Below are 13,927 nucleotides of genomic sequence, written 5' to 3'. Positions count from 1 at the left end.
CTGACATTTTCGGACTACTAAACAACCATTGATTTAGAACCACGGTGTCAGGGGTGCGTAACTGGTGGCGTGGAAGTCAAACGCAGGAGAGCAGAACTTGGTAGATAGCCAGAGCCGTTTAATGTACATAACTACGGGCATACAAAAATAACAAAACACATGGGCAACCAAACCCGTATTCCACCAGTCACATAAAGCACACGTACTTACAATAAACAATTCTCGACAAGGACATGGGGGAAACAGAGGGAATATATACAACATGTAATTAGGGAATTGAAACCAGGTGAGTGCAACAACCAGGCAAAACAAATGGAACATGAAAAATAGATCAATGATGGCTAGAAGACCGGTGACGCCGACCGCCGAACGCCGCCCGAACAAGGAGAGGAACCGACCTCGGTAGAAGTCGTGACACACGGCGACTTACTGCAAGTCGAAAAGAAAACAGGAGCTGCCTCCACTATTGCAGCATCATTTCAACTTCCACATTTCAACATGTTCAAATCACCTATGCTTAGTTTAAAGCTGCACTATGCAGAAATGTGGTTGCTAAAAGTCTAATAATTCGCCTACTTTCAGTTTGTCTGAGAAAACAAGCACGTACAGAGTAGAGAATCATTGCACCATCTAAACTGCTGTGAAATATCCATAACCAAACATATTGTATTTCAACTGTTTGAAACAATTAAAGGATGCAAAAACTAAACTAAAGAACGGGAAGCATAGAAATAGAACACATAGAACATATTTACTGCTTCTTAGACTTGCTTTCAATAAGAATGACAGAGCTATAACTCACATTTCTATGTGAATTTGGTCAGATCGCCCAAAAAGTTACATATTGCAGCTTTAATACAGTGAAGATACCAAAAATAATTTAGTCCAATCAACATAAGCTAAMTATGATGTGTCTGTCCATGGTACTAATTGGTGTGTGTACGCGTGTGTGTGCAAGTATAAAAAAAACATGTTGACTCACACTACTTGTAGAGAAATGTTAATGACATCCTCCTCTCTTTCATGTTGCCGAAACGGTCGATGACTCTGTCATGCAGTACACGCTTTTAGTTTTTGTTGTCCTAGGTTACCTGGATAAAATGCTTGCTCGCTAGCCTAACTTTCTTTCATGGGAAAGATGCGCCAGGCCAGGTAGTTAACATTAGCCTACTACATCTAGCTACATATTGAACTTCCATCCTCTCATGCCAGGGGCAAAATGTATGAATTTATGGTTGGATCAGAATCGCCGTTATAATCACTGGCCAGTAAGGAGAATTAAGTAAAACCACAAGTCCAAATCCCTATATCCATCCATGCCTAATTTAAGAAAGGGACGATTTTAGATTCAGTGGCTAACTAGCCACCGGTAGTCAACTACACAACAATTCAAGTTTTTTTGTAAATTACGTTCTGGTTTTTATGTGGTGTGATTGGTGTGAAGCCAAATCCAAACTGTCTTCCCTTGACACTTTTGTTTTGGTGCACCAGGACCATTCACATTTCAGCTCACTCAGTTTACCTCAAAGCTGATTGGCTATTATTTAATTTTTTTTATTATCAAGGGAGGCCAAATGCTCGCTGGCTTCCCTTTTATTCAATGCTATGGGCGGCAACAATGTCATACTCTTTTTGACCAGACAGCATCAGATAGATGAGCTACACATACTGAGAAAGAGGGGCGCTGTTTCACTCGCTTGGATGCTTTCTCCAGTGAGATACATTCAGCCTCTTGCGAATTGAAGGAAAATTATGAAACACAGAGAAACGAAATATACATTTGGGGGGGGGGTACATTTTTGGGGGAAGCATGGCTTCCCTTGGCATTCATGAGTACATACCACTGTTTACAGTATGGAATACAATTTTGTGGTAGTGTTCACTACTTGATGTATTATACTCAGGGTTGGGGAGTAACTGATTACATGTATTCTACATGACTACAAAAAAACTGTAACTGTAATCAGTTGCGTTTCCAGCAAAAATATTGCAATCAGATTACAGAAAATTTTAAAAACTAGAAGATTATTTATTGGATTCAGAAAGGATGTCTGCAAAAACATTTATAATGACACCTTTCAGTTTTGTCTATGACATTCAATTTAGCATTGAAAATAGGCGCAAGTTTAAGTTTGTTCCACCTGAGCATGTCCGACCATAAGGCAGAGAACACTATGATGACACACCAAATGTGTTTGATGGATTGTTTTTTGTCTTCTTCTAATGCCTCTGAAGGGGAAAGTAATCAGATTACGTTACTGAGTTTGGGTAATCCAAAAGTTACGTTACTGATTACAATTTTGGGCAGGTACTGTAATTACAGTAGTAACTGTAACGTATTACATTTAGAAAGTAACCAACCCTGATAAATGTATATTTATTTTACAGTCGTAAAGATCGAAACAGAAATCATTTTCCAGAGGTTTAGGTAGGCTGTGGGGGAGATTAATTAATTGTTTGTACCACTGTCTTAATCTTAATTGTCATCATCATCATCATCATCATTAAAGACATCGCCAAATTCATTATTACATTCTTCATCATCACAGTTATCATCATCAATATCATCATCATCATCATGACATACTTGGTGGAGTGTTTCTGATAGAGTACAAAGAGAACAGTGGCGATGACAGCAGAGAGAGAACCACTCCCAACCACACATACAACAAATCCGTAGTACAACACTACATTATTGAATTAAACAGGTGCATCATTAGTGTAGTAATACCTTGGTAGAAAGGGGTCGTTTCTAACCTCATCCTAATACCATCCAGTCGACTACGCCAAAATATATCATCTGCATTTGTAGATCTTATGAACTCTCTTACCACTACTCTTACTTGTATCTGCAATGTCTAAGCCTGAGAGCTGAGTGACCATGGATACCATGTAACATGGAGTGTGATGATGATGTCATCTGGGGCTACGTCTCGACCAGGGGCCCGGCCCTTGAACACAAACTGTGGAGAGAACAGAACACAGCCTTTATATAATCACACAGATACAGTATTTTTAGTGACACAGCGGTATCACATTACCATAGTGCTCATCACTTGGCTTGGAAGTCTGAGAATCGAGGTTCAGTCAGAATCAAACTGGGGACAAAATGACGTCCACACTTTGAGCATTTGCGTCTATTTTATGATAGTTTTATGTCCTGCAGAAAACAGATATCAATTTAAGGAGCTGTTACTAAAGCTAAAGCCTCCCTTAATAGTTATTACTGTAGACACCTTACCCAGAATGGCTGTGTGTAATCCACATATACACTGCCCAAGAACCACACGTCTCCCTGGCTTCCTGACTCAGTCCACAAGACATTAGCAGCACCTCCACTCGCATGCTTCTTCCTGGGGGGAATGAATGAATCAACCAATAAATCAATCCATCCACCCACCCACCCATCCATCCATCCATCCATCCATCCATCCATCCATCCATCCATCCATCCATCCATCCATCCATCCATCCATCCATCCATCCATCCAACTGTCTCGTCCACCCACCCACCACCCACCCACCCACCCACCCACCCACTGTGCATCCATCTATCCACCCAACTGTCCATCCATCTTCCACCCCCTATCCACCATATCCACCCACCTATCCACCCACCTATCCAACCATCCACCATCCGCTCCACCCATCCACCCATCCACCCATCCACCCATCCACCCATCCACCCAACCGTCCTTCCTTCTATTCATCCATCCATCCATCCATCCGAGGACAACATGATCCTACCCACCTGTTATTGCTGTAGAGTTTAAGGGTCTCGATGTGAGTGCCATTCATGTGAAACCAGAAAGTCAGACAGTACCCCCTGTTGTCCGGCTGCAGTATCTCACGCAACAGCATGGATCTGTCTCCCCATTGGCCGACAGAACAGTCCACGTATACTGTAGGTAGTAATCGACTACAGGGTTCCAGACATTCTGAAATTCACTAAAGCATCCCATGTATGTAACTTTAGTCTTTCACTTTTCAATGAAAAGGACCTGCAGTGTCACCCTTTGAAGGGGCCATTTCTACATTAGATTCCAGATAGATTTGATGCAGCAAAGGACATTTTGTAACGCAACAAGACAAAGATCTGTGACATAGAAAATCAATTATACTAAAAATATTTTGTGTTGGATAACCTGGATTATTAACAGTGTGTGCTGGGCTGAAGAAGGATGGGAATGGAAACTAAAACCATTGTGTTTTGACGTATAGCCTTAATCAGTGTGTTTGGCCTAGGATGGTGTCCCACAGTGTCATGCCAGGGACTCACTCTATGATATTCCCAGTCCAGCTGCAGCGTTCTCCTGGTCCTCTTTGTATTTTGTATTTAATATGGATCCCCATTAACTGTTGCCAAGGCAGCAGCTACTCTTCCTGGGGTCCAGCAAAATTAAGGCAGTTTATACAATTTTAAAACATTACAATACATTCCCAGATTTCACAATACACTGTGTGCCCTCAGGCCCCTACTCCACCACTACCACATATCTACAGTACTAAATCCATGTGTATGTGTGTGTAGTGTGTATGTTATCATGTGTGTGTGTGTATGTTTGTGTTGCTTCCCATAAGGTGTTTTTTAAATCTAATTTTACTGCTTGCATCAGTTACTTGATGTGGAATAGAGTTGGGGACTGTGAAGAGACCTCTTGTGGCATGTCTTGTGGGGTATGCATGGGTGTCCGAGCTGTGTGCCAGTAGTTTAGACAGACAGCTCGGTGCATTCAACATGTCAATACCTCTCATAAATAAAAGTAGTGATGAAGTCAATCTCTCCTGGCTGAAAGTGGAGGAGAGATTGACATGCAAATTATTAATATTAGCTCTCTATGTACATCCAAGGGCCAGCCGTGCTGCCCTGTTCTGAGCCAATTGCAATTTTCCTAAATCCTTTTTTTGTGGAACCTGACCATACGACTAAACAGTAGTCAAGGTGCGACAAAACTAGGGCCTGTAGGACCTGCCTTGTTGATAGTGTTGTTAAGAATGCAGTGTCACTTTATTATGGACAGACTTCCCCCCGTCTTAGCTACTACTGTATCAATATGTTTTGACCATGACAGTTTACAATATAGGGTTAGGACATGCTTTGCTACGGTGTACCCTAACGAATATGACCTAGCCAACAGCTTGAGATGAGCTAGAGAAACACCAAAAACACTAAACTAAAACCAACAGGATAGAAAGTGTTTAATTATTAGACAGAATTGTGTTTTTTTATTCATCAAGAGAGAAACAACTGCTTCCTACAGCCTGTGTCGGCCGTTTTGAAAGAGAAGATGAGTTGAACCCAGAGAAGAGAATGAAAGCTTTATAAAGCTGAGAGACTAGTATGCTTCTTCATCTGACCCATCCTCACAGTCCACTTTGAAATCACAGACAACATCACTGGGGACACATCAGTGTAGCACACAAGAAGTCTCACTCAGGACAACAGGAAACTAGGACTAAAGAAACTGAAGGTTTAATCTTGGACCCAACCCAAGTATGACCTGACTAAACTCAGTATCAATGCAATGGAAGAAGAATTAGCCTTGTCCCAGATGCTTTAGTGTTGTCTTTCCATTAGCCTGACAATGACCACAGGACACGGCAAGACAGCACAAACACATTGGGGACCAGGCTAAATAACTAGTTCTGATATTATATGAACAGTATCTATTGAGTTTGATATTTGGTATTTGTGATGATTTGTGCTTTATTTCATGCGTAACTTTGTTACAGGCAACTTTGAGTCTCTCTACACAATGGGGAGTATGCTGGGTAAAGGAGGATGTGGGTCTATGCCGCCATGCGCAAAAGTGACAGCCAACAGGTGAAGCTTATATCAGTTTGTTATGGAATTCTAAATCTGGTCATATAGTTGTATAACTGCGTGAGACGGAAAATTCAAATGTTGTATTGCTATTTATATTTGCATGATCCAAGAAGTGAAAGCACACTAATACAGTTGAAGTCGGTAGTTTACATACACCTTAGCCAAATACATTAAAACTCAGTTTTTCACAATTCCTGACATTTAATCCTAGTAAAAATTCCCTGTCTTAGGTCAGTTAGGATCAACACTTTATTTTAAGAATGTGAAATGTCAGAATAATAACAGAGAGAATGATTTATTTCAGCATTTATTTATTTCATCACATTCCCAGTGGGTCAGAAGTTTACATACACTCAATTAGTATTTGGTAGCATTGCCTTTAAATTGTTTAACTTAGGTTAAACATTTCAGGTAGCCTTCCACAAGCTTCCCACAATAAGTTGGGTGAATTTCGGCCCATTCCTCCTGACAGAGCTGGTGTAACTCCAATACCTTGACTTTGAGGTCCTTAAACCATTTTGCCACAACTTTGGAAGTGTGCTTGGGGTCATTGTCCACTTGGAAGACTCATTTGTGACCAAGCTTTAACTTCCTGACTGATGTCTTGAGATGTTGCTTCAATATATCCACATCATTTTCCTCCCTCATGATGCCATCTATTTTGTGAAGTGCACCAGTCCCTCCTGCAGCAAAGCATCCCCACAACATGATGCTGCCACCCCCGTGCTTCACGGTTGGGATGGTGTTCTTCGGCTTGCAAGCGTCCCCCTTTTTCCTCCAAACATAACAGTGGTCAATTATGGCCAAACAGTTCTATTTTTGTTTCATCAGACCAGAGGACAGTTCTCCAAAAAGTATGATCTTTGACCCCATGTGCAGTTGCAAACCATAGTCTGGCTTTTTTATGGCGGTTTTTGGAGCAGTGGCGTCTTCCTTGCTGAGCGCCTTTAGGTTTGTCGATATAGGACTTGTTTTATTGTGGATATAGATACTTTGTACCTGTTTCCTCCAGCATATTCACAAGGTCCTTTGCTGTTGTTCTTGGATTGATTTGCACTTTTCGCACCACAGTAGTTCATCTCTAGGAGACAGAACGTGTCTCGTTCCTGTGCGCTATGACGGCTGCGTGGTCCCATGGTGTTAATACTTGCATACTATTGTTTGTACAGATGAACATGGTACCTTCAGGCATTTGGAAATTGCTCCCAAGGATGAACCAGACTTGTGGAGGTCTACTATTTTTTTCTGATGTCTTGGCTGATTTCTTTAGATTTTCTTCATGATGTCAAGCAAAGAGGACTGAGTGTGAAGGTAGGCCTTGAAATACATCCACAGGTACACCTCCAATTGACTCAAATGATGTCAATTAGCCTATCAGAAGCTTCTAAAGCCATGGCATCATTTTCTGGAATTTTCCAGCTGTTTAACGGCCACAGTCAACTTAGTGTATGTAAACTTCTGACCCACTGGAATTGTGATACAGTGAATTATAAGTGAAATAATCTGTCTGTAAACAATTGTTGGAAAAATTACTTGTGTCATGCACAAAGTAGATGTCCTAACCGACTTGCCAAAACTATAATTTGTTAACAAGAAATTTGTGGAGTGGTTGAAAAACGAGTTTTAATGACTAAGTTTATGTAAACTTCAAACTTCAACTGTATATGAATTTCTCATCATGTTGCTTTTTCACTCAGGTGGCCATAAAGTATGTGACCAGAGGAATGGCAGAGCCATACATAAAGCTTGTAAGTAACCTGTTTCAGTTTGCACAACTGCAAGGACTCTCAGGTTAAGTATACAGAAAGTCACCTTTTTTAACCTTCTTACCCCACTCTCCTCTCCATCCACTTTTCCCTCCCCTCTCACCTCCAGCCTGGGGAGCGGAGTGCCTTGTCACTGGAGGTGACCTTGGTGCAGATCGTCTCATGGCCCCCGTCCTGCTGCTATGTGCTGGGCCTGCTGGAGTGGTTTAAGGAGGTTGAGCGGTCCCTGCATGGACTTGTTTGACTTCATTAAGAAGCTGGGTGAACGAGTGTCTGGCCAGGACCATCAGGTGATGCTCTGGTGAAGTCCTGTGTGGCTCAGTACGTAAAAGTTTGGCACAAGAAATGCCAAGGTTGTCAGTTGAATTCACACCGTGTTCACATACACCTACTACAAATGTATGGATTCCCTGTTCTGTACTCTACTCTCTAGTTGCTACTAAGTCACAAACTAAGTCGCTTTGGATAAGAGTGTTTGTTAAGTGGCATATATTCTGATTATGTTATTACAGGTGGCGCTGGCTGTTCTATACTCTGATTTTGTTATTACAGGTTGCGCTGGCTGTTCTATATTATGATTATGTTATTACAGGTAGTGCTGGCTGTTCTATATTATAATTATGTTATTACAGGTGATGCTGGCTGTTCTATACTCTGATTATGTTATTACAGGTGGCGCTGGCTGTTCTATATTATAATTATGTTATTACAGCACCCCAACCTATTCCACCCACCTATCCACCCAATCCACCGCTCCACCCATCCACCCATCCACCCATCCACCCATTCCACCCATCCACCCATCCACCCATCCACCCCAAAACCGTCCTTCCTTCTATTCATCCATCCATCCATCCATCCGAGGACAACATGATCCTACCCACCTGTTATTGCTGTAGAGTTTAAGGTCTCGATGTGAGTGCCATTCATGTGAAACCAGAAAGTCAGACAGTACCCCCTGTTGTCCGGCTGCAGTATCTCACGCAACAGCATGGATCTGTCTCCCCATTGGCCGACAGAACAGTCCACGTATACTGTAGGTAGTAATCGACTACAGGGTTCCAGACATTCTGAAATTCACTAAAGCATCCCATGTATGTAACTTTAGTCTTTCACTTTTCAATGAAAAGGACCTGCAGTGTCACCCTTTGAAGGGCCATTTCTACATTAGATTCCAGATAGATTTGATGCAGCAAAGGACATTTGTAACGCAACAAGACAAAGATCTGTGACATAGAAAATCAATTATACTAAAATATTTTGTGTTGATAACCTGGATTATTAACAGTGTGTGCTGGGCTGAAGAAGGATGGAATGGAAACTAAAACCATTGTGTTTTGACGTATAGCCTTAATCAGTGTGTTTGGCCTAGGATGGTGTCCCACAGTGTCATGCCAGGGACTCACTCTATGATATTCCCAGTCCAGCTGCAGCGTTTCTCTGCCTCTTTGTATTTTGTATTTAATATGGATCCCATTAACTGTTGCCAAGGCAGCAGCTACTCTTCCTGGGGTCCAGCAAAATTAAGGCAGTTTATACAATTTTAAAACATTACAATACATCCCAGATTTCACAATACACTGTGTGCCCTCAGGCCCCTACCCACCACTACCACAATCTACAGTACTAAATCCATGTGTATGTGTGTGTAGTGTGTATGTTATCATTGTGTGTGTGTATGTTTGTGTTGCTTCCCATAAGGTGTTTTTTAAATCTAATTTTACTGCTTGCATCAGTTACTTGATGTGGAATAGAGTGGGACTGTGAAGAGACCTCTTGTGGCATGTCTTGTGGGGTATGCATGGGTGTCCGAGCTGTGTGCCAGTAGTTTAGACAGACAGCTCGGTGCATTCAACATGTCAATACCTCTCATAAATAAAAGTAGTGATGAAGTCAATCTCTCCTGGCTGAAAGTGGAGGAGAGATTGACCATGCAAATTATTAAATTAGCTCTCTATGTACATCCAAGGGCCAGCCGTGCTGCCCTGTCTGAGCCAATTGCAATTTTCCTAAATCCTTTTTTTTGTGGAAACCTGACCATACGACTAAACAGTAGTCAAGTGCGACAAAACTAGGGCCTGTAGGACCTGCCTTGTTGATAGTGTTGTTAAGAATGCAGTGTCACTTTATTATGGACAGACTTCCCCCCGTCTTAGCTACTACTGTATCAATATGTTTTGACCATGACAGTTTACAATATAGGGTTAGGACAGCTTTGCTACGGTGACCCTAACGAATATGACCAGCCAACAGCTTGAGATGACTAGAGAAACACCAAAAACACTAAACTAAAACCAACAGGATAGAAAGTGTTTAATTATTAGACAGAATTGTGTTTTTTTATTCACAAGAGAGAAACAACTGCTTCCTACAGCCTGTGTCGGCCGTTTTGAAAGAGAAGATGAGTTGAACCCAGAGAAGAGAATGAAAGCTTTATTAAGCTGGAGAGACTAGTATGCTTCTTCATCTGACCCATCCTCACAGTCCACTTTGAAATCACAGACAACATCACTGGGGACACACAGTTGTACACACAAAGAGTCTCACTCAGGACAACAGGAAACTAGGACTAAAGAAACTGAAGGTTAATCTGGACCCAACCCAAGTATGACCTGACTAAACTCAGTATCAATGCAATGGAAGAAGAATTAGCCTTGTCCCAGATGCTTAGTGTTGTCTTTCCATTAGCCTGACAATGACCACAGGACACGGCAAGACAGCACAAACACATTGGGGACCAGGCTAAATAACTAGTTCTGATATTATATGAACAGTATCTATTGAGTTTGATATTTGGTATTTGTGATGATTTTGTGCTTTATTTCATGCGTAACTTTGTTACAGGCAACTTTGAGTCTCTCTACACAATGGGGAGTAGCTGGGTAAAGGAGGATGTGGGTCTATGCCGCCATGCGCAAAAGTGACAGCCAACAGTGAAGCTTATATCAGTTTGTTATGGAATTCTAAATCTGGTCATATAGTTGTATAACTGCGTGAGACGGAAAATTCCAAATGTTGTATTGCTATTTATATTTGCATGATCCAAGAAGTGAAAGCACACTAATACAGTTGAAGTCGGTAGTTTACATACACCTTAGCCAAATACATTTTAAACTCAGTTTTTCACAATTCCTGACATTTAATCCTAGTAAAAATTCCCTGTCTTAGGTCAGTTAGGATCAACACTTTATTTTAAGAATGTGAAATGTCAGAATAATAACAGAGAGAATGATTATTTCAGCATTATTATTTCATCACATTCCCAGTGGGTCAGAAGTTTACATACACTCAATTATTATTTGGTAGCATTGCCTTTAAATTGTTTAACTTAGGTTAAACATTTCAGGTAGCCTTCCAACAAGCTTCCCACAATAAGTTGGGTGAATTTCGGCCCATTCCTCCTGACAGAGCTGGTGTAACTCCAATAACCTTGACTTTGAGGTCCTTAAACCTTTTGCCACAACTTTGGAAGTGTGCTTGGGGTCATTGTCCACTTGGAAGACTCATTTGGGACCAGCTTAACTTCCTGACGATGTCTTGAGATGTTGCTTCAATATATCACATCATTTCCTCCCTCATGATGCCATCTATTTTGTGAAGTGCACCAGTCCCTCCTGCAGCAAAAGCATCCCCACAACATGATGCTGCCACCCCGTGCTTCACGGTTGGGATGGTGTTCTTCGGCTTGCAAGCGTCCCCCTTTTTCCTCCAAACATAACAGTGGTCATTATGGCCAAACAGTTCTATTTTTGTTTCATCAGACCAGAGGACAGTTCTCCAAAAAGTATGATCTTTGACCCCATGTGCAGTTGCAAACCATAGTCGGCTTTTTTAATGGCGGTTTTGGAGCAGTGGCGTCTTCCTTGCTGAGCGGCCTTCAGGTTTGTCGATATAGGACTTGTTTTATTGTGGATATAGATACTTTTGTACTGTTTTCCTCCAGCATATTCACAAGGTCCTTTGCTGGTGTTCTCTGGATTGATTTGCACTTTCGCACCACAGTAGTTCATCTCTAGGAGACAGAACGTGTCTCGTTCCTGTGCGCTATGACGGCTGCGTGGTCCCATGGGTTTAATACTTGCATACTATTGTTTGTACAGATGAACATGGTACCTTCAGGCATTGGAAATGCTCCCAAGGATGAACCAGACTTGTGGAGGTCTACTATTTTTTCTGATGTCTTGGCTGATTTCTTAGATTTTCTTCATGATGTCAAGCAAAGAGGCACTGAGTGTGAAGGTAGGCCTTGAAATACATCCACAGGTACACCTCCAATTGACTCAAAGTTGATGTCAATTAGCCTATCAGAAGCTTCTAAAGCCATGGCATATTTTCTGGAATTTTCCAAGCTGTTTAAAGGCACAGTCAACTTAGTGTATGTAAACTTCTGACCCACTGGAATTGTGATACAGTGAATTATAAGTGAAATAATCTGTCTGTAAACAATTGTTGGAAAAATTACTTGTGTCATGCACAAAGTAGATGTCCTAACCGACTTGCCAAAACTATAATTGTTAACAAGAAATTTGTGGAGTGGTTGAAAAACGAGTTTTAATGACTAAGTTTATGTAAACTTCAAACTTCAACTGTATATGAATTCTCATCATTTTCTTTTTCACTCAGGTGGCCATAAAGTATGTGACCAGAGGAATGGCAGAGCCATACATAAGCTTGTAAGTAACCTGTTTCAGTTTGCACAACTGCAAGGACTCTCAGGTTAAGTATACAGAAAGTCACCTTTTTTAACCTTCTACCCCACTCTCCTCTCCATCCACTTTTCCCTCCCCTCTCACCTCCAGCCTGGGGAGCGGAGTGCCTTGTCACTGGAGGTGACCTTGGTGCAGATCGTCTCATGCCCCCGTCCCTGCTGCTATGTGCTGGCCTGCTGGAGTGGTTTAAGGAGGTTGAGCGGTCCCTGCATGGACTTGTTTGATTCATTAAGAAGCTGGGTGAACGAGTGTCTGGCCAGGACATCAGGTGATGCTCTGGTGAAGTCCTGTGTGGCTCAGTACGTAAAAGTTTGGCACAAGAAATGCCAAGTTGTCAGTTGAATTCACACCGTGTTCACATACACCTACTACAAATGTATGGATTCCCTGTTCTGTACTCTACTCTCTAGTTGCTACTAAGTCACAAACTAAGTCGCTTTGGATAAGAGTGTTTGTTAAGTGGCATATATTCTGATTATGTTATTACAGGTGGCGCTGGCTGTTCTATACTCTGATTTTGTTATTACAGGTTGCGCTGGCTGTTCTATATTATGATTATGTTATTACAGGTAGTGCGGCTGTTCTATTATAATTATGTTATTACAGGTGATGCTGGCTGTTCTATACCCTGATTATGTTATTACAGGTGGCGCTGGCTTGTCTATATATTATAATTATGTTATTACAGGTGATGCTGGCTGTTCTTATACTCTGATTATGTTATTACAGGTGCGGCAGGCTGTTCTATATTATAATTATGTTATTACAGGTGATGCTGGCTGTTCTATACTCTGTTATTACAGTGGGCGCTGGCTGTTCTATATTATAATTATGTTTACAGGTGCGCTGGCTGTTCTATATTATAATATGTTATTACAGTGATGCTGGCTGTTCTATATTATAATTATGATTACAGGTGGCGCTGACTGTTCTATACTCTGATTATTGTTATTACAGGTGGCGCTGGCTGTTCTATATTATAATTATGTTATTACAGGTGATGCTGGCTGTTCTATACTCTGATTATGTTATTACAGGTGGCGCAGGCTGTTCTATATATAATTATGTTATTACAGGTGATGCTGGCTGTTCTATACTCTATGGTATTACAGTGGCGCTGGCTGTTCTATATTATATTATGTTATTACAGGCGGCGCTGGCTGTTCTATTATGATTATGTTATTACAGTGATGCTGGGCTTTCTATACTCTGATTATGTTATTACAGGTAGTGCTGGCTGTTCTATACTCTGATTGTTATTACAGGTGGCGCGGGTTTCTATATTATAATTATGTTATTACAGTAGTGCTGGCTGTCTATATTATAATTATGTTATTACAGTGGCGCTGACTGTTCTATACTCTGATTATGTTATTACAGGTGGCGCTGGCTCTTCTATATTATAATTATGTATTACAAGTGATGCTGGCTTCTATATTAAATAAATGTTATGTACAGGTCGATGTTGACTGTTTCTATCACTCTGATTATGTTATTACAGGTGTGCTGGCTGTTCTATTTATAATTATGTATTACAGGTGGCGCTGACTGTTCTATACTCTGATTATTTATTACAGTTTTGGCGCTGGATGTTCTATATTATAATTATGTTATTACAGGCGGTG

Source organism: Salvelinus sp. IW2-2015, linkage group LG19, assembly GCF_002910315.2.
Source record: "Salvelinus sp. IW2-2015 linkage group LG19, ASM291031v2, whole genome shotgun sequence".
Classification (NCBI taxonomy): Eukaryota; Metazoa; Chordata; class Actinopteri; order Salmoniformes; family Salmonidae; genus Salvelinus; species Salvelinus sp. IW2-2015.
The sequence above is the reverse complement of the archived record's forward strand: the minus strand, read 5'-3'. Positions refer to the sequence as shown.